This window comes from Entelurus aequoreus, linkage group LG22, assembly GCF_033978785.1.
Source record: "Entelurus aequoreus isolate RoL-2023_Sb linkage group LG22, RoL_Eaeq_v1.1, whole genome shotgun sequence".
NCBI classification, from domain to species: Eukaryota; Metazoa; Chordata; class Actinopteri; order Syngnathiformes; family Syngnathidae; genus Entelurus; species Entelurus aequoreus.
The window spans coordinates 25,188,060-25,210,096 of record NC_084752.1 but is presented as its reverse complement, the minus strand read 5'-3'; positions in this window follow the sequence as shown (position 1 = coordinate 25,210,096).

Here is a 22,037-nt window from a genome sequence, read left to right as displayed (position 1 = left end):
TGTTGGTTTTGTTCTTTGAACAAGGTGATGTTCATGCACGGTTCATTTTGTGCACCAGTAATAAAACATGGTAACACTTTAGTATGGGGAACATATTCACCATTAATTAGTTGCTTATTAACATGCAAATTAGTAACATATTGGCTCTTAACTAGTCATTATTAAGTACTTATTAATGCCTTATTCTGCATGGCCTTATTATAACCCTAACCTCTAACCCTGGCCCTAACCCTCTAACCCTAACCCTAACCAAAAAACTCTAAATTAAGTCTTTGTTACTTAGAATATGTTCCCCATACTAAAGTGTTACCAAAAACATATAACTTTGTCTTGAATTTGAAAAAAAAAAAAAAAAATTTCACTAAAGAAGGGTTCGGTGAATGCGCATATGAAACTGGTGGGGTTCGGTACCTCCTACGAGGTTAAGAACCACTGTTCTAGCCTGATTTAGCCATTCCTTTACCACTTTTGACGTGTGTTTGGGGTCATTGTCCTGTTGGAACACCCAACTGCGCCCAAGACCCAACCTCCGGGTTGATGATTTTAGGTTGTCCTAAAGAATTTGGAGGTAATCCTCCTTTTTCATTGTCCCATTTACTCTCTGTAAAGCACCAGTTCCATTGGCAGCAAAACCGACTCAAAGCATACCATGCTTGACGGTAGGGATGGTGTTCCTGGGATTAAAGGCCTCACCTTTTCTCCTCCAAACATTTTGCTGGGTATTGTGGCCAAACAGCTCAATTTTTGTTTCATCTGACATCACATGGACAAAGATAAGACCTCCAAATGAGTATATGTCACAGGCTGACGCAAATCGTTGTTGAAATGTAATATTTATTCTACACATTTTTACAACGTTTTAATCATTTTTCTACAAAATTGAGCAGTTATTTTCGATGAAAAGTTATTGGTAAGGTTTTCATTCAACATCAACCTGATTTTCATACTTTTTTTCAATGGTTTCTTTAATGTAGTCAGTTCAAATCAACAATTAGATACTGTTTGTACGATAGAACGTATTCATTTAGAATAACAGAAATGTTCTTTGTGTATATACAATTGTACTGTCCTAGCTGGAGTACGATAACTATTAAAACCTTGAAGGGAATTCAATATGCAACAATTTTGTTAGTAACCCAAAGTAGCATCAAGTGTGATGTTCCAATAGAACTTTTTCACTTCCGATACAGTACCAATATTGGAGCCTTGAGTAGTGGCCGATATCGATATTAATTGAATACGATATCATCAGGAATTTTAGTACATACTTTAATTATTTTATCGTTGGATGAAGTTAAATTAATCGAATACAAAACTATGTTAGATATGAAAAACACTAACCTATTTATTTTTTACCATCTGTAAGGGACTTATGCTGTCTTTAAGTTGAAGTGGAGTTGTCATTTCTTGTTTTGGCGAATTCATGAAGTTAGGCTCACGACACAGTAATTTGAAACGATGCCGACACGTTTGTTACTAGATATTTTCCAATGCGCTTCTGCCTTGGCTACTCTGTGTATTTAAGTAACATGCAACTATGATTACTGTATTTTTCGGACAATAAGGCGCCCTTAAAATCCTTTCATTTTCTCAAAACTCGACAGTCCGCCTTATAACCCGGTGCGCCTAATGTACGGAATAATTTTAGTTGTGCTTACCGACTTCAAAGCTATTTTATTTGGTACATGGTGTAATGATAAGTGTGACCAGTAGATGGCAGTCAAACATAAGAGATACGTGTAGACTGCAATATTACTCATGTAAACAACACCAAAAATGTTCCATTTAAAATATAGAAATATTACACATAGCTTTTTAAAAAAATCTATCAAAATGTTTTAGTACGACTTTGGTAAGCTATGAAGCCTCACCGCTTGTACTGTGCTTCAACATACGAGTATTATTATGGTGCTTGTTTAAGGTAAGACATTATCTGCCGTTTTGTTTCGCAATATTATGCAAAAGCAACTTTTCTTACCTTCTGGAACCTGCTGATCTGTATTTGGGATCTGCATAACTCCTGAAAATTTGTGCGTGTCCGCTTTTGTGGTCCATGCCAACACCGTAGTGGATAAGCTTCTTCTTTTTCTCTATCTTGTTGTTATGGGACATTCATCCTCCGCTGTTGGCATTTCTAATATAAAGTAGTGTAAAGTTCTTACTTATATCTGTCAGTAAACTCGACATGAAAGCGCTAAAACATACCGGTGTAGTGAGTTTGCATTATTCACCCAAGAAACTTTAGTTATTAGAGAGTTCCGGTCGGACGGTTTTTCACGGGACACATTACCGGCCTTGTTGTTGTTTCTGGATGAGAAGATGCTGCTCCGTTATTGATTGAAGTTAAGTCTGAATGTCATTAAAACAGTTAGCTCCATCTTTTGACACTTCTTCCACTCCCGTCCTTGCACGCTACACCGCTACAACAAAGATGGCGGGGAGAAGACGCTGCCGAAGGTGAGCCACGTAAAAAAGACCGCCCATAAAACGGCGCATCCGGAAGGGACTGTCAGATGATCTGTAAAACATAATCTATGCAACATTTGACCAAAGAACCACCATTACATGTTATGTAGACCAGAAGGAAGTGTTTTCAAGTTAGAAAAAAATAATAATAATATGACCGCTTTAATGCGCCCTATAATCCGTTGCGCCTTATACTGTATATGAAAATAGACCTGACTAGACCCGCTCATCGGCAGTGCGCCTTATAATCCGGTGCGCTCTATGGTCCGGAAAATACGGTATTTGATACTTGTTTATATTGACAAATGGTGATGTTTTAGACTGTGATATTGTTCAACTAAGGACACTTATTATGTATGTCTAGCTTATGTGCTTTTTTTGTGCTCAGCTGTTGTGTAGCTGCTAACATCACTAAAATACAAGAAAATATCAACCTTGTGTGTTTATTGGGGTTATTAATTATTTAGATGTCAACTTGCTTTGCCCAAGTAAATGTGCCGTAGGACCGCTTGTAACCGAGGTTTAAGATGCAAGCCAATATAATCCGATTATCATTTTTTATATCCGGTATCAATATTGGGTCGGGACACGCCTATAAAGAAGTGAAAAATGACAGTTTTTGTTATTTCGCCTTTTCACACCAACACAACGGATTAGAAATTAAAGCAAACAACCGCCCGAACGCAGCTGAGATAGGCTCCAGCAACCTCCCCCCGCGACCCCAAAAGGGACAAGCGGTAGAAAATGGATGTATGGGATGGAATATGTCAATTCTGGTAATTAGCCCTCATTTTCAGAGGCTCAAAAGTATTTGGACAAGTCACATAAGTGTAAATATGACCATCATTTTATTTTTACCTTTATTTACCCAGGAAAGTTCCATTGAGTTACTCTATAACTTTTCATCTGAAGGCCATTTATATCCTCACTGATTGCAGATTTTTTGTTATTTTTTATTTGCGGTAAAAACGCCCATTTGTATATTTTCTTTCTGAAAACTAATAAATTGGTATTAAACAGCTATAATACACGCACAGCATAACATTACAGCCCACAGTACGTGTTTGTAATAAGTGCTAACAAAAGTGTTACCAGCAGTTAAAATCAATTTTATGTGAACTCATCTCAAGGCCTTTTACACATCCAGCACGTGGAGAACCACATTCTTCATGCATTAAAGATAACCAACTGTAATATACTGCAACATCAGCAGGTATTCGTTTACTGCATGTTCAGGCAAGCATGGAGGAAGAAGATGGATGAAACAAAACATTAAAAAATGTTGCTGGGATGTTTGAATGGAACCAATGGCTGAGCGCTTTCAGTTATACTGGAAATTCCTGCTGCCGATGCCTGTGGCTTGTTTTCATAATCGTCGTCATCGTAAGGCACAGCAAATTGCATTATCGTCATCTTCAATTACCGTGCATCAGTAGTGAGTATATACTACACAGATTACATATTAAAAATGTCTGTACAAGGTGTAAGAGGCATATTATTGGATTTAAAGTACAGTAAACATTTGTTTATCGCTGTCAATTGGTAAATTAATTTTCTCTCAATACGCATGTTAAAATATGAATTTTATATTTTCATAGCTAGAGTACGAGTTTTACCATTAGGGGGGCCCTATAGACATGAAATAACACCCATATTACACTTGTAAAGGAGGGACCGGGTGAAGCAGAGCCAATCAGTGGCCAGCAAGGCCTTCTCTGCTGGCCTAACAGAAATCATTATCATATTTAAAGATAAAAGTAATTTTTAATTACCTTTCCGTAAATATCAAAAAGTATTCATATTCTCTTTATGTCATATTATGCTCCTTCCGGTGCTGTTTTTAGGTTAGAGCAGTGGTTCTTAACCTGGGTTCGATCGAACCCTAAGGGTTCGGTGAGTCGGCCTCAGGGGTTCGGCAGAGCCTCGACACGCCCGACTCAGCGTGTAAACAAAAACTTCTCCCTGTCGGCGTATTATGGATACCCCCGAACAATGTTCCCTCTAATTTTCCATATGTGTGAGCAAAAGCAAAAACTCCTTGAGCATTCAGTGGAGCACATGTGAGCGACGTCAGACGTGCAGCACACCAGTCCCAAACCTGACTAAATAACAAGTTCAATGTTTTATTATTATAATGAAATGACAGCGGTCATTTCCATGAGATTATTTTCTAATATAAGTGTTTTGGCCCACTTACAATGACTATAACATATTGTTTTTCAGGAGCTGTGTACTAGTATTATATGTCTGGGTGGGGGTCCAATGTGTACCCCTTTCAGATATATCATTTAGTTCCCACTAAAACATTCACATGTTGCACAATGAGATGTAAACATGGAATCATGTGTCCATTCCTGTAACTTTCCGTTTGTAAAATCTATCTTTATTAGTGTTTCTTTAATATAATAACATCATTTTATGATTACGGTTCGGGTTCGGTGAATGCGCATATGAAACTGGTGGGGTTCGGTACCACCAACAAGGTTAAGAACCACTGGGTTAGAGTTTGTATCCAATCAGAATTCAGCTAGCTTATGTTGCCATGCTGTACCAAATCTGCCCCGGGGCCTTCAGAATCAACAATGCAGTTGTCTATGCACTGTAAGTGAACGGGCACATACAGTTGATAGATAATTGCGCTAGCCAATCAGATCACGAGTTGTTGTCAGTAAGGCCTCACGTTGAAAGTGACATTTACGCGTCCTGTGATTGGATACACACTGGTTTGAGCCGCGGCGGTGCTATGCAGATCAGCAGAGTCCGTTAGCGGATTAATTTGCGAACACATACAGTTGATAGACAGTTGCGATAGCCAATCCGATCACAAGTTGTTGACAGTATCCTATAGGTAGCCTATTGTTAACGAGACTGATTGGATACTCACCGGTCATTCCAAAGTGAGTATCCAATCAAATGTTTCAATTTAGTAGGAAGTAGGAAGTGTTGACCCACAAGGAAGGAGAACAAAACGTTGATTAGGTAGCAGATATATTTTCGCAAGACCATTTTCATGAAGGATATTTAAAGAGAAACTATATCTTGTGAGACGATGTCGGCGATGAAATGGGGAAATGCCGGGCATTTCCACTCGAATCATCCGACTACGAGGGGTACTACTGGCTTATATGGCATCCAATGGGTGTCACAAATTGTGAGTTCAAATCATGTATTTCTTTATTTTTTCATGTTTAATATGTTTTTTGCCATTTTAATTTTGACAGTACCACATAAGGTATGTTTTATTTGCTGATGCGGGTTTATTGATTCTTAAATGCGCCAGAAAATAACCCGTTATGTACACTGTTGATGTGTTTCAATGCACAGTAGTGCGTAAATGTGTTTCTGTATAGTATGTCTCCAGCAATGGTCATGTGGTGACATCAATGATGGTATTTTGAGTGGTAACGATTGAAGTCGGACATCACCGAAGGCCTAGGTGGGAAACGCACGGCCCGCCGCGATACAGTGCACTCTGATTGGTTTGTTTTTATCTAGTGGCCAATACTACTGTTGTAGTGATATTTTTTTGTTTATTTAACCATTAAGGCCTCGACAATGCTTAATTAAGGTCCAAAATATGTAGAATATGTTTATAAAACAACAGAGAAGCACTCAATCAAAATGTACTTATATAACCTTAATCACAAGTGTCTCAAAGGGCTGCAAAAGCCACAACGACATCCTCGACTCAGATCCCACATCAGGGCAAGAAAAAACCCAACCCGATGGGCTACAATGAGAAACCTTGGACGGGACCGCAGATGTGGGGACCCCCCGCCCCACCCTGGGCGACCGGTGCAATGGACGTTGAGTGGATCTAGTTAATAGTGTGGGAGTCCAGTCCATAGTGGGGCCAGCAGGGGATCATCTTGAGTGGAGACAAGTCAGCAGCGAAGAGACGTCCCCAACTGATGCACAGATGAGTGGTCCAGCCCGGGTCCCGACTTTGAACAGCTAGCGTTTCATCTGTGGTCACTTGATAGCCTCTCCACGCAGGAGAGTGCGGCAGACCAGAAGAGAGACGGCAGATCAACTGGTCTAAAAGGGGGGTCTATTTTAAAAACTAGCGTATACAAAAGAGTTTTAAGATGGGGACTTAAATGCTGAGCGTTTTCAGGACTCCTTATGGATAAATCCATAATTTGCGGGATTTCACCATCTGCCGGGGGTCTCGGAACTTAAACCCTTGCAGAAAAGGACATAGAGATGTCAAGCAACTCTATGTGCTTGACATCAGGCTAGTGATGCTGTACTTTGGGGACGGCATGGCGCGGTTGGGAGAGTGGCCGTGTGCATTCTCAGGGTTCCTGGTTCGATCCCCAGCTTCTACCAACCTCTGTTGTGTCCTTGAGCAAGACAATTCACCCTTGCTCCTGATGGGTCGTGGTTAGGGCCTTGCATGGCAGCTCCCGCCATCAGTGTGTGAATGTGTGTGAATGGGTGAATGTGGAAATAGTGTCAAAGCGCTTTGAGTACCTTGAAGGTAGAAAAGCGCTATACAAGTGTGGGGGGGGGCGTGGCCTGCAGACCTGCAGCGAAGCGGGGTGTGCCAGGACTGGCTTCGAGATCAGTGACAGGTGCGTAGATGACACAGCTGAGAGTGTTTGTCTGATCACCTGTCGCTTTGTTAAAGGCAGCAGTCGGTAAGGAGAGGGGGGTTGTTGATGATGGAGAGAAAGGACGAGCACGAGCCCAAGCGAGAGCGAGCGAGGAAAGACTGACTGACAACGGCTGAAAAGCACAGAGACTTTGCACAATTCTGACAATAAACATTATTGTAACCATGGAAGAGCCTGGCATGTCAGTGATTGGTGGTCCAAAGAACCCGGAGGAGCAAGACCTCCACAACAAGTATAACCCATAATAACCCATTATTACATTTTAACAGAAGTGTAGATAGAACATGTTAAAAGAGAAAGTAAGCAGATATTAACAGTAAATGAACAAGTGGATTAATAATTAATTTTCTACCGCTTGTCCTTAATAATTTTAACAAAATAATAGAATGGAAAATGACATGTTATGTTACTGCATATGTCAGCAGACTAATTAGGAGCCTTTCTTTGCTTACTTACTACTAAAAGATAAGTTGTCTTGTATGTTCACTATTTTATTTAAGGACAAACTTGCAATAAGAAACATATGTTTAATGTACCCTAAGATTTTTTGTTAAAAATAAAGCCAAAAATGCAATTTTTTTGGTCCCTTTTATTTAGAAAAGTACCGAAAAGTATCGAAATAATTTTGGTACCGGTCCCAGTATCAAAATATTGGTACCGTTACAACACTACAACACTGTAAGAGCTGTGCTGGACAATGAGGTAACAGCCTGCGGTATAACCCATTTATCATTTTACATAATAGTCCATTTATCTACCTTCAAAACATATTTTATACAGTAGGGAAGGGATTCTTATGGCCACTTTCCCTTAAGTGAACTAATTTTGCCATGCAGTTTGCTGAAAATGATGGAAAGCGCCACTCGGCATAGCAACTGATGCTGTGGTCAAAGTTGGAATTGCCATAAACAAGATCTTTAAAGGCCTACTGAAATGAAATTTTCTTATTTAAACGGGGATAGCAGATCCATTCTATGTGTCATACTTGATCATTTTGCGATATTGCCATATTTTTGCTGAAAGGATTTAGTAGAGAACATCGACGATAAAGTTTGCAACTTTTGGTATCTGATAAAAAAAGCCTTGCCTCTACCAGAAGTAGCGTGACGTCACAGGTTGAAGGGCTCCTCACATTTGCACATTGTTTACACCAGCAGCGAGAGCGATTCGGACCGAGAAAGCGACGATTACCCCATTAATTTCAGCCAGGATGAAAGATTTGTGGATGAGGAACGTGAGAGTGAAGGATTAGAGTGCAGTGCAGGACGTATCGTTGCTAACGACGCCATTGAAGCTAACTTAGCTACGGGACCTCGACAGAGCTATGCTAAAAATATTAGCTCTCCACCGACGCCAGCTCTCATCTGCTCATCACGACCTGTGCTCACCTGCGTTCCAGCGATCGACGGCGCGACGAAGGACTTCACCCGATCATCGATGCGGTCGGCGGGCCAGAGACGGAGGAAGTCAAGGTGAGGACAGTGGCGCGGCGGCGGGCGTTGTAGCTTTCGACGACACCCCGGCCGCCATCAGTGTCCGCAAGAAACATATATTTCCCCAAAGTTACGTACGTGACATGCACATAGCGCCACGCACGGACGGGCAAGCGATCAAATGTTTGGAAGAAAGCAGCATACTCACGGCAGCGCGTCTGCTATCCAACTCAAAGTCCTCCTGGTTGTGTTGCTGCAGCCAGCCGCTAATACACCGATCCCACCTACAGCTTTCTTCTTTGCAGTCTCCATTGTTCATTAAACAAATTGCAAAAGATTCACCAACACAGATGTCCAGAATACTGTGGAATTTTGTGATGAAAACAGAGCTGTTTGTATTGGGATACAATGTGTCCCAATACTTCCGCTTCAACCCTTGACGTCACGCGCAAACGTCATCATACCTAGACGTTTTCAGCCGGAAGTTTCCCGGGAAATTTAAAATTGCACTTCATAAGTTAACCCGGCCGTATTGGCATGTGTTGCAATGTTAAGATTTCCTCATTGATATATAAACTATCAGACTGCGTGGTCGGTAGTAGTGGGTTTCAGTAGGCCTTTAAACAATCTTTGTCAAGTTTCATGTGTCAGGTAAACCACGACGAATGGGGCCATATGAATACCCTTCTGATTATATGTTCATTTTTGACACATCACTTGCAATACTTGGTTATTCCATCGGTTTAAAACGTCTACGTTTATGTACCGTATGTGTCGCAAGGCGGTTTAAAATGTCAGCGTAACAGGATGTAATACTGCTGAACAGGCCAAACTGAGACATTCGGAATTTGGACCCCCTGACCATCTGGGTACATGAAGCCGTACACACACACACACACACACACACACATATATGCACACAAAAACCAACACACAGGCAGTGCGCCTTCTCCTGCTGGGCGCCGTCTTATCCTAATGGGATTGCCATGGTGGAAGTATCCCAATAATGCAAATAATTAAATCAGCAAGGATGCAAAGAAAGGTTCCTGCTCTTCTTGCTGGCAGCAGCCCCGGCTAGACTAAACCCCCCCCCCCCCCCCCCCAAGACCCCCACCACCCCAGACAGAAAACCACAGAGGGGACAGGAGGGGGGAGGGAGGAGATTTGCAGACAGACTCCAGGCGGAGGAGGAAGGTGCAGGAGTTGAAAAGGACGAAGTAACTGGCAAAACAAGGAGCATAATTGTGGAAGTTGTTAAAGCTCACACAAAAGTACCCACATAGCACCGTGTAAATATCAGCAGGATAAATGTACTCTTGTTGTTCACTTTGAGAACATTTCCTCAGGCCAAGGTCACATCATAATGTCTAATTTGCGATTTACAGTTGCATCAATGTCTGCATGTGATTAACAAATGACTGCCAGACTTCAGTTTGTTCTGCCAAGAGGTTCAATCTGGACTGGAATGTTCATTAGCAGCAGTGAGTGAATGGGTGAGGGTTCAGGTACATTGTTCATGTTAGACTGCTTATTTCCTGCCACCTCGGTTCAGACTTACACTCAGTTTGGTCAATAACTTTCTGGTGTTAATCTGCCTAAGTCTCTGTGCAAACATGAAATAAACCAGTTCTGTCCGTTTCGGGTTGACAATCTTATTTTCATTATCCATTTTTGTCCTCCCAGGGGCCTTTTTTCCCATGTGCTTCAGTGGAAGAAACAGCTGTGCAACTGCAGCATTCCTTCCCTCGACTTAAAAGGGACCTCTTATGCAAAACCAACTTTTCTTACCTAGTAGAAGCTTTTAAGCCCCATCTTAAAATCATTTGTATACACTAGCCTTTAAATAGACCCCCCTTTTAGACCAGTTGATCTGCCGTCTCTTTTCTGGTCTGCCGCCCTCCCCTGCGTGGAGAGCAGAGGTGGGTAGAGTAGCCAGAAATTGTACTCAAGTAAGAGAACTGTTACTTTAGAGATTTATTACTCAAGTAAAAGTAAGGAGTAGTCACCCAAATATTTACTTGAGTAAAAGTAAAAAGTATGTTGTGAAAAAACTACTCAAGTACTGAATAACTGATGAGTAACATGTCCGTTTAATGATGACGGCAACAAATAATGCACAAAAACATAAAAATAGCAATGAACAAATTCAGAGCCAGGATTATCTCTTAAGCAACTAAAACAATAATATATGTTAAATAATAATACATTAACATACAAAAATTAAGGCAAATTAAGCCACAATAACTTAACAGCAACATAGGCTCAGTGGGCAGAGATTACAAAGGAAAATAACAAGTTAGCCTTTACGCAAACCATAAACTGATAGGTGTGGGCTGCACCTGGGAACACACTGATTGGTGTTTGTATGCATGCGTGAGTGTGTGTGTGTGCGACTGTGTGCGTGTGTGTGTGAGTGTCTCTGTCTGTCTATGAGGCTGCAGTGCGTTAATAAATGTCCCCACACGATGTACATTTGACAGTGATTCATAGCAGGGAAGCTAACATCAGCCTACGGTGACAGCCAAAATATCTACTAACGTTACTTACCGCGATGTGCGTCCTCAAATTTGATGTTGAGTTCATGTAAGCTTGAGCTTCTTGTTGTTTGCCGCTGAAACTTTATGTGCAGTTAATCATGTGACCGCCTGGCTCTGTTTGATTGGTGAAACGGAGTCAAACGTCACCAGCGACTGTATTTGATTGGTGAAACGGAGTCAAACGTCACCAGGGACTGTATTTGATTGGTGAAACGGAGTCAAACGTCACCAGTGACTGTATTTGATTGGTGAAACGGAGTCAAACGTCACCAGGGACTGTATTTGATTGGTGAAACGGAGTCAAACGTCACCAGTGACTGCATTTGATTTGTGAAACGGAGTCAAAAGTCACCAGTGACTGTATTTGATTGGTGAAACGGAGTCAAACGTCACCAGTGACTGTATTTGATTGGTGAAACGGAGTCAAAAGTCACCAGTGACTGTATTTGATTGGTGAAACGGAGTCAAACGTCACCAGTGACTGTATTTGATTGGTGAAACGGAGTCAAACGTCACCAGTGACTGCATTGGATTGGTGAAACGGAGTCAAACGTCACCAGTGACTGTATTGGATTGGTGAAACGGAGTCAAACGTCACCAGTGACTGCATTTGATTGGTGAAACGGAGTCAAACGTCACCAGTGACTGCATTGGATTGGTGAAACGGAGTCAAACGTCACCAGTGACTGTATTGGATTGGTGAAACGGAGTCAAACGTCACCAGTGACTGCATTTGATTGGTGAAACGGAGTCAAACGTCACCAGTGACTGTATTTGATTGGTGAAACGGAGTCAAACGTCACCAGGGACTGTATTTGATTGGTGAAACGGAGTCAAACGTCACCAGGGACTGCATTGGATTGGTGAAACGGAGTCAAAAGTCACCAGTGACTGTATTTGATTGGTGAAAGGCAGGCATGCGATATATCCTACTTCGAAGGTCTGTCTGACAAACCAAAACAAACAAAGCGTGCATTAACAGATCGATAAAAATCAGTAGCGAGTAGCGAGCTGAATGTAGATAAATGGAGCGGAGTAAAAGTAGTGTTTCTTCTCTATAAATATACTCAAGTAAAAGTAAAAGTATGTTGCATTAAAACTACTCTTAGAGGTACAATGAATCCCAAAAGTTACTCAAGTAGATGTAACGGAGTAAATGTAGCGCGTTACTACCCACCTCTGGTGGAGAGGTTACTAGGTGACCACAGATGATGCGCTAGCTGTTCAAAGTCGGGACCCGTAGTGGACCACTCATCTGTGCATGAGTTGGGGACGTCTCTGCGCTGCTGACTTGTCTCCACTCAAGATGATCCCCTGCTGGCACCACTATGGACTGGACTCTCACACTATTAACTAGATCCACTCGACATCCATTGCACCGGTCACCCGTAATACTTGTATCTCTGACTACGGTAGCCGTAATGGGCCGACAATCCATCGAGCGGTGCGGCGTCAAGGTCATACTGACCATAGGGTTCAATATGATGTCCGTCTACCTTTTGCAGCTATTTCAGCTTCAATTCTTCTGGGAAGGCTGTCCACAAGGTTGCGGAGTGTGTTTTTAGGGATTTTTGACCATTCTTCCAAAAGTGCATTGGTGAGGTCACACACTGATGTTGGTGGAGAAGGCCTGGCTCTCAGTCTTCGTTCTAATTCATCCCAAAGGTGTTCTATCGGGTTCAGGTCAGTCAAGTTCATCCACACCAGACTCTGTCATCCATGTCTTTATGGACCTTGCTTTGTGCACTGGTGCACAGTCATGTTGGAAGAGGAAGGGGCCCGCTCCAAACTGTTCCCACAAGGTTGGGAGCATGGAATTGTCCAAAATGTTTTGGTATCCTGGAGTATTCAAAGTTCCTTTCTCTGGAACAAAGGTGCCAAGCCCAACTCCTGAAAAACAATCCCACACCATAATTCCTCCTCCACCAAATTTCACACTTCTACCACTTCGTGGCTGAGTTGCTGTTGTTCCCAAACTCTTCTATTTTCTTATACTAAAGCTGACAGTTGACTTTGGAATATTTAGGAGCGAGGAAATTTCACGACTGGATTTGATGCACAGGTGGCATCCTATGACAGTTCCACGCTGGAAATCACTGAGAGCGGCCCATTCTTACACAAATGTTTGTAGAAACAGTCTCCATGCCTAAGTGCTTGATTTTATACACCTGTTGCCGGGCCAAGTGATTAGTACACCTGATTCTGATCATTTGGATGGATGGCCAAATACTTTTGGCAATATAGTGTACCATTATAACATTATGTGTTTGCCCGCCCAGGTGAGTTTTTGTTCCGAAACATACCTCCACCTAGTTTCCACCGCTTGTCCCTCTCAATAGAACAATACATATAATACTATCGAGACTATGTCTCCTGGCTGGCCTGGGAACGCCTCGGGATCCCCCGGGAAGAGCTGGACGAAGTGGCTGGGGAGAGGGAAGTCTGGGCTTCCCTGCTTAGGCTGCTGCCCCCGCGACCCAACCTCGGATAAGCGGAAGAAGATGGATGGATGGATGGACTATCGACAGTTTTATTATATAAACAACAACAAGACAACACAGATCCATCCATCCATTTCCTACCGCTTGTCCCTTTTGGGGTCGCGGGGGGTGCTGGAGCCTATATCAGCTGCATTCGGGCGCAAGGCGGGGTACACCCTGGACAAGTCGCCACCTCATCGCAGGGCCAACACAAATAGACATTAGACACAATTTTACCTGCACGCTGCCTCCCGCTGTTTCCGACATCTACAAAGCAATTAGCTACCTGCTGCCACCTACTGATATGGAAGAGTATTACACGGTTACTCTGCCGAGCGACACTCAACAACAACACATCATTTGCAGACTTAAATTACTGGTTTGCAAAAAATATTTTTCACCCAAATAGGTGAAATTAGACAATCTTCCTTGTCTAACTTGTTTGCTGTTTTCCTGTGTGTAGTGTTTTAGTTCTTGTCTCGTGCTCCTATTTTTGTGCCTTTTTCTCTTTTTTTTTGGTATATCCCTGTAGGAGTTTCATGTCTTCCTTTGACCGATATTTCCCACATCTACTTTGTTTTAGCAATCAAGAATATTTCAGTTGTTTTTATCCTTCTTTGTGGGGACATTGTTGATTGTCATATTGTGTTGAAGTTTGGGGAAAATGTTTATAGAACAAACAAACCCAATAATTAAACTTCAAAAAAGGGTCATTAGAATAATACACAAAGCATGCTACTATGAACCTACCAATCCATTATTTATAAGTTCTAATGTGTTAAAATTTTCAGATATTGTGTTTTTAAAAACAATGGAAATTATGTTTCGAGTAAAGAACAACAGCCTTCCAGCTTGTATTCTTAGGTTATTTCAATTAAGAGGAGAAAACTATAATTTACGAGGGATATTGATTTCTGAAATAGGTAAAGTAAGAACAAATATAAAATACAAATGTATTTCAGTTTTAGGAGTTAAATGACACTACAGCACTATAGTTCCGTCACTGATACTGCCCTTGGTATCAATAAAACCGGTATTTGGATTGATCCACCCATCCATCCCTCCTGGGAGTCGTGACAACAGGAAGGCAGCATAAAGAAAAAATATTCTCACAGCTTTTCTGCATATTTTTTCCTTGTTTTTTTTTTTTTACCCCTCCTCACCACATCCTCACTATGCAAATACAGTGATTGTGCTTTGACAGTTTAGCAGCAAACTAAGTTTCCTGGCCCCACCTTTTTTTGCAAAGATGAGCAAATGAAGTACGTTTCGGTCCTCTCTGCCTGCTGGCACCATTCCGAACAAGCAGTTAATGTCTCCTTTCTTGTCCCCCTTTCTTTACCTCTAAAGTTGCTCCACATGACCCCCATTACTGCTACCCTCCCATACAGGTCATTAGTCCTTTGAACCTGCACTCTCCTGCGCCCTCGCTGCGTCCCACGCACGCCCTCCTTCTCTAGTTATCATCTGCTGCATCTCCTCTCTAATTTGAGAGGAGACACACAGCCCCAAGGCCCCTTGCAGCAGCCCACATCATTACAGGGGGTGTGTGAGGTATGGGTCTTGTTTTTTTTTTTTTTACTGTTTTAGGGGAGCGAGGTGCCATTGAGACACTTTGTCTGACGCCCGCGTGGATAAATGACAGGCTAGAAGCAAATAATATTCACACTCTGTCTTTCCTGACAGCAGAGAAATAATTAGAATGGTTCTACACACAGTATGTTCTATTCAAGTAAGGCCTTTATTTATAGATGATGATGTCCGTAGGTGAGTGTGAATGTCGTGATCAGTCTAAGGCAGGGGTCGGCAACCCAAAATGTTGAAAGAGCCATATTGGACCAATAATACGAAAAAAAAATCTCTCTCAAGCTGCAAAAAATTAAAAGCCTTATATTAGTCTTATATTGAAGGCAACACATGATGTAAGTGTCTATATAAACTATAATAGCCTAATATCAAAATGACCTTAAACGTCTATATAAGTGTTATAATGAAGGAAACACATGATGTAAGTGTCCATATTAGCTATATTAGCCTACTATCAAAATGACTTTAAAAGTCTTATATAAGTGTTATAATGAAGGAAACACATGACGTAAGTGTCTATATTAGCTATATAAGCCTACTATCAAAATGACTTTAAAAGTCGTATATAAGTGTCATAATGAAGGAAACACATAATGTAAGTGTCCATATTAGCTATATAAGCCTACTATCAAAATGACTTTAAAAGTCTTATATAAGTGTCATAATGAAGGAAACGCATAATGTAAGTGTCCATATTAGCTATATAAGCCTACTATCAAAATGACTTTAAAAGTCTTATATAAGTGTCATAATGAAGGAAATGCATAATGTAAGTGTCCATATTAGCTATATAAGCCTACTATCAAAATGACTTTAAAAGTCTTATATAAGTGTTATAATGAAGGAAACACATGAAGTAAGTGTCTATATTAGCTATACAAGCCTACTATCAAAATGATTTTAATAGTCTTATATAAGTGTTATAATGAAGGAAACGCATAATGTAAGTGTCCATATTAGCTATATAAGCCTACTATCAAAATGACTTTAAAAGTCTTATATAAGTGTCATAATGAAGGAAATGCATAATGTAAGTGTCTATATTAGCTATAAAAGCCTACTATCAAAATGACTTTAAAAGTCTTATATAAGTGTCATAATGAAGGAAACGCATAATGTAAGTGTCCATATTAGCTATATAAGCCTACTATCAAAATGACTTTAAAAGTCTTATATAAGTGTTATAATGAAGGAAACACATGACGTAAGTGTCTATATTAGCTATATAAGCCTACTATCAAAATGACTTTAAAAGTCTTATATAAGTGTTATAATGAAGGAAACACATGACGTAAGTGTCTATATTAGCTATATAAGCCTACTATCAAAATGACTTTAAAAGTCTTATATAAGTGTTATAATGAAGGAAACACATGACGTAAGTGTCTATATTAGCTATATAAGCCTACTATCAAAATGACTTTAAAAGTCTTATATAAGTGTCATAATGAAGGAAACGCATAATGTAAGTGTCCATATTAGCTATATAAGCCTACTATCAAAATGACTTTAAAAGTCTTATATAAGTGTCATAATGAAGGAAATGCATAATGTAAGTGTCCATATTAGCTATATAAGTCTACTATCAAAATGACTTTAAAAGTCTTATATAAGTGTTATAATGAAGGAAACACATGAAGTAAGTGTCTATATTAGCTATACAAGCCTACTATCAAAATGATTTTAAAAGTCTTATATAAGTGTTATAATGAAGGAAATGCATGATGTAAGTGTCTATTAACTATAATAGCCTACTATCAAAGGCTGACGCAAATCTTTGTTGACAGATATGTTGTATTTTAATTTTTATTCTACACATTTTTGCAACATTGGAAATCATTAGTAAAATGGAGGCTTCTCAGAGGGTGAGACCCAGGGGGGGGTCCCCACATCTGCGGTCCCCTCCGAGGTTTTTTCTTGCCCTGATGTGGGATCTGAGCCAAGGATGTTGTTGTGGCTTTGAGACATTTGTGATTAAGGCCTATATAAGTAAACTTTGATTGATTGATTGAAATATTCATTAAAGCTAGGAGAGGTCTTATTTAACAAGGTTATTTAATATTTTTGGCCACTGTAACATTACACAATTTGAACAGCAACACTGTGTTTGAATATAAGAAAATAAAACACAGTACTTTAATCAAGTGATTCTTTGGCGTACCACTAGATGGTACGCGAGCCACAGTTTGAGAATTACTGGTCTAAGGTGTACCCAGCCTCCAGCTGGGATAGCATCCAACTCACCCGTGACCCTCATTAAGCCAAGCAATACAGAAAATAAATGCCTGGATGGAAATATCAGGTGACAAAAACCTACAGTGAATGGAGAAAAGTAGACTGGGTCTAATCTGAAGGCGTGTAACCCTTTATAAGGGTACCATATTTTCCAGACCATATGGCGCACCGGATTATAAGGCGCATTAAAGGAGTCATATTATTGTTAGTTTTTTCTAAATGTAAAACATTTCCTTGTGGTCTACAAAACATGTAATGGTGGTTCTTTGGTCAAAATGTTGTATGGATTATGTTTTACAGATCATCTTCAAGCCGCTTTTTGACAGTCGCTTCTGGATGCGCCGTTTTGTGGGCAATCTTATTTATGTGGTTCACCTTCGGCAGCGTCTTCTCCCCGTCATCTTTGTTGTAGCGGTGTAGCGTGCAAGGACAGGAGTGGAAGAAGTGTCAAAAGATGGAGCTAACTGTTTTAATGATATTCAGACTTTACCTTAATCAGTAATGGAGCATCTGTGGCTTCACTAGTGCAATAACAATGCCGGAAATGTGTCCCGTGGAAAACCGTCCGACCGGAAGTCTCTAATAACTAAAGTTCCTTGGGTGAATAATGTAAACTCACTACACCGGTATGTTTTAACGCTTTCATGGCGAGTTTACTGACAGATATAAGTAAGAACTTTACTCTACTTTATATTAGAAATGGCAACAGTGGAGGATGGATGTACCATAACAAGAAGATAGAGAAAAAGAAGAAGCTTATCGACTATGGTGTCGGCACGGACTACAAATTTTCAAGACTTATGCAGATCCCAAATACAGATCAGCAGGTACCAGAAGGTAAGAAAAGCGGCTTTTGCATAATATTGCGAAACAAAACGCCAGATAACATGTCTTACCTTATGCACACACCATGATAATACTCGTATGTTGAAGCACAGTACAATCCATCAAGCGGTGCAGCTTCATAGCTTACCAAAGTCGTACTAAAACATTTTGACAGATTTTTGAGCGCCGTGTGTAATGTTCTTTATTTTCAATGAAACATATAACATTTTTGTGTTGTTTACTTGAGTCATATTGCAGTCTACACGTATCTCTTATGTGTGACTGCCATCTACTGGTCACACTTATCATTTCGCCATGTACCAAATAAAATAGCTTCAAGGTCGGTAAGCACAACCAAAATGATTCCGTACATTAGGAGCACCGGGTTATAAGGCGCACTGTCGAGTTTTGAGAAAATGAAAGGATTTTAAGTGCGCCTTATAGTCTGATACGGTAAACTTTGAAGAGGTGTGTATATATGAGCCAAGAAAGATCCTTTTACATTTTAATGAGGACCTATGGATACAGGAGCAATAGTCGAAATCGTCCATCCCCTGAGTCATGATGGCACCACTCAGGTCAGCTGCCATGAAACAGGAAGTAGCCTGGAAAGCACAAAAACAAACCAACACTTATGCTATTACAGCAGAACTCGTTTAAGTTATTGTTATTGTTTTTTTTTGATCGGGACAAGTAAGTTCATGAGCACATGTTATGTGCTACAACATTTTAGCCAGGGCTAATTGTCAATGTCCGTCCCTAGTTGGGAATTTACACACAATACAAGACATAATACAATTACATCAGAAATGGTCACATGTCTAACCTCTCAATAAAAAGTCCTTAAATTTGTGTTTGAAGACAACCCAATTTGTTTCTCCCTTTAGCGCTGTAGATGAACAGTTTCATTATTCTGGGCCTAGTACCGTGAAGGCAGATTGACCAAAAGTTGTTTTGCATCTCAGGACTCTACAGTTTCCATTCTGAGTTATTCCGGTCACTGAGCCCACTGACCTGAGGGGAACTATATAGTCACTGGGAACCTGAGGGCCCCACAGATGCAGACATTTGTACATAAGCTTCATCTGTGAGAATCTTCTGTAGTTTTCAAAAGTTAACATTTTCAGATTACTCAAACTTACACAACGATGGATTGAACAGGATTCTTATTGTCATGTCTGTTCATGTTTTTGTTTTGGCCATGTGTCTGTTTTTTGGACTCTTTTTAGTTCCTGGTTGCACTTCCTTGTTTGGTTTGGTTTCCATGGTCACCCATTAGTTTTCACCTGTCTTGTCACGCACCTGTTTCACGTTTCGAGTCACACACCTGTTTTCACTGATCATGTCACTGTTATTTAAAGCCTGTCTTTTTCTGTTGGTCTTCCTGGCGACATCACCTTCTCCACACAAATTTATGCTCTGCACCTGTTTACCATAGTTCTTGTTTCATCTCATGCCAAGTAAGTTTTGATTTAATGTTTATAGTTTTTATGCCCAAGTGCATGTCTTTTGTTTTTCATAGTCAAGTTTTTACCTCCGCTGGGAGCGCCTTTTGTTTATACCTTTTTTGAGTTTTGTTAGTGTAGAAATGTTTTTACCTCCACGCCATGTTTGCTTCAGTTCGTTTGCATCTCGGGAAAGCAACCCACGCAGGAAACTGCATCATAGTCCATGTACTGACACTTATCTAGAATTTGAATGGCTCTGTTATAGGGTTGTATGGTAAACCGGTATTAGTATAGTACCGCGATACTAGTGAATCATATTCGGTACGATACAGCCTCTGAAAAGTACTGGTCCGTCACCACTCCGCGCCCCAGTCGTCGTCACGTCGTGTCATTGCTGGTTTACGAGCAGAGGAGCATGTTCGGCAGCGCACAATCACGGAGTACTTACAAGCAGACACAGTGTGTAGACAGAAAAGGGAGAACGGACGCATTTTGGCTTAAAAACTAACGATTAAGGTGAAGTTATAACACTGAAACACCCTCAGGAAGAGGTGCTTTAAGACATGGCTAGCTAGGAGCTAAAGCCCATCCGCCGTCGGCAGTGTTTTAGCTACTTCTAAATCACTAATCCTCGCCTCCATGGTGACAAATAAAGTAAGTTTCTTACACGTATCATCCCTGCAGGACGAGGAATAGCTAAACATGCTTCACTACATACCGTAGCTCACCGGCGTCAAAATGTAAACAAACGCCATTGGTGGATCTACACCTAACATCCACTGTAATGATACCAAGTACAGGAGCGTATACTACTATGATTACGTCAATATTTTTTTGGCATCACAATATCTTTTTTCGTTTAAAAAAAATGCATATTATGTTTATAAAGTCAGGAAATATGTCCCTGGACACATGAGGACTTTGAATATGATCAATGTATGATCCTGTAACGACTTGGTATCGGATTGATACCCAAATTTGTGGTATCATCCAAAACTAATGTAAAGTATCAAACAACAGAAGAATAAGTGATTATTACATTTTAACAGAAGTGTAAATATAACATGTTAAAAGAGAAAGTAATCAGATATTAACAGTAATAGTAGTAGATTAATAATTCATTTTCTACCACTTGTCCTTAATAATTTTGACGAAATAAAAGAATGGAAAATGACACAATATGTTACTGCATATGTCAGCAGACGTACTTACTACTAAAAGACAAGTTGTCATGTATGTTCACTATTTTATTTAAGGACACACTTGCAATAATAAACATATGTTTAATGTACCCTAAGATTTTTTGTTCAAATAAAGCCAATAATGCAATTTTTTGTGGTCACCTATATTTAGAAAAGTATCGAAATATTTTTAGTACCGGTACCAAAATATTGTTATCCGGACAACACTACTCTCTTATAAATCATTCCAAGAGGTTTGACAGTGGTGAGTGTGGCCTACGAGTCGACCAAGAGCTACATGGTGATTTAAGTGTGAAAAGATCATTGTGTGCAATGTGTGCAAAAAAACAACAACGATGTGCAGCGTGGAATGGCAGGTAGGCCCTGATCAGTCTGATTGGGTGAAGATTTGCTTTAGCAACGATGGAAACCTTTTTTATGTCACTTTCAAATTTAAGGTGTGAGTCCAGAGCAAGCCCCAGCAGTGACGTGAAGTCACTAGAGATCATGGAAAGAAAAAAAATGTAAAAAGAAAAAAAAAAAATTAAATTGTTATATGTATTCAGTGATTATACTATAAAGTTATTTTCCATTGAACTTCACCAGTTTTAGATTATTTTTATTCAAAATCGCTGAATTTTCACATTTGCCGTTCAAATACTGAGAAGAGACGGTGCGGTGATCAGCAGCCAGTTGAGGCACGTCATTCAGTTGTGCCTCAACATGGATTGCGGACTCGGCTAACTGCTGGCCTGCTGTGCAGTGAGACCGTATTGCTATATGAACTATATTATACATTTCCATAGTTTAGTTAGCTGAGGTATATAATGTACTGTGTATTTTGTTAACATGTGTGTTACGTATTTCTTGTGCTGAGCAATCATAAAACTGCTGCGAAGACGCCCTGTGGGAGGCTCGCAGTAATCCCGCCTCCTTGTGCCGGTTAATGAACCCCGTCGCAGAACCCCCCGACGGGAGCGCCACACCAACCAAAGCCCACACCCAAACCCTCCACGTGCAAGACCAAATCCACCCAAAAAAAGTCACTTAACAAGAAGCCAAAAAGTGCAAAAACAACAATGCTTGCGCCGGAGGGGCCGTGAACAGGGACACAACATTAGGTACACCTGTAGACTGCAGCACAGATTTCATATTTCATTCATTCACAACTCCTCCAACACAAACACCACTGTTCCCGCACTTATAAGTAAAGGTAAGACCATAAC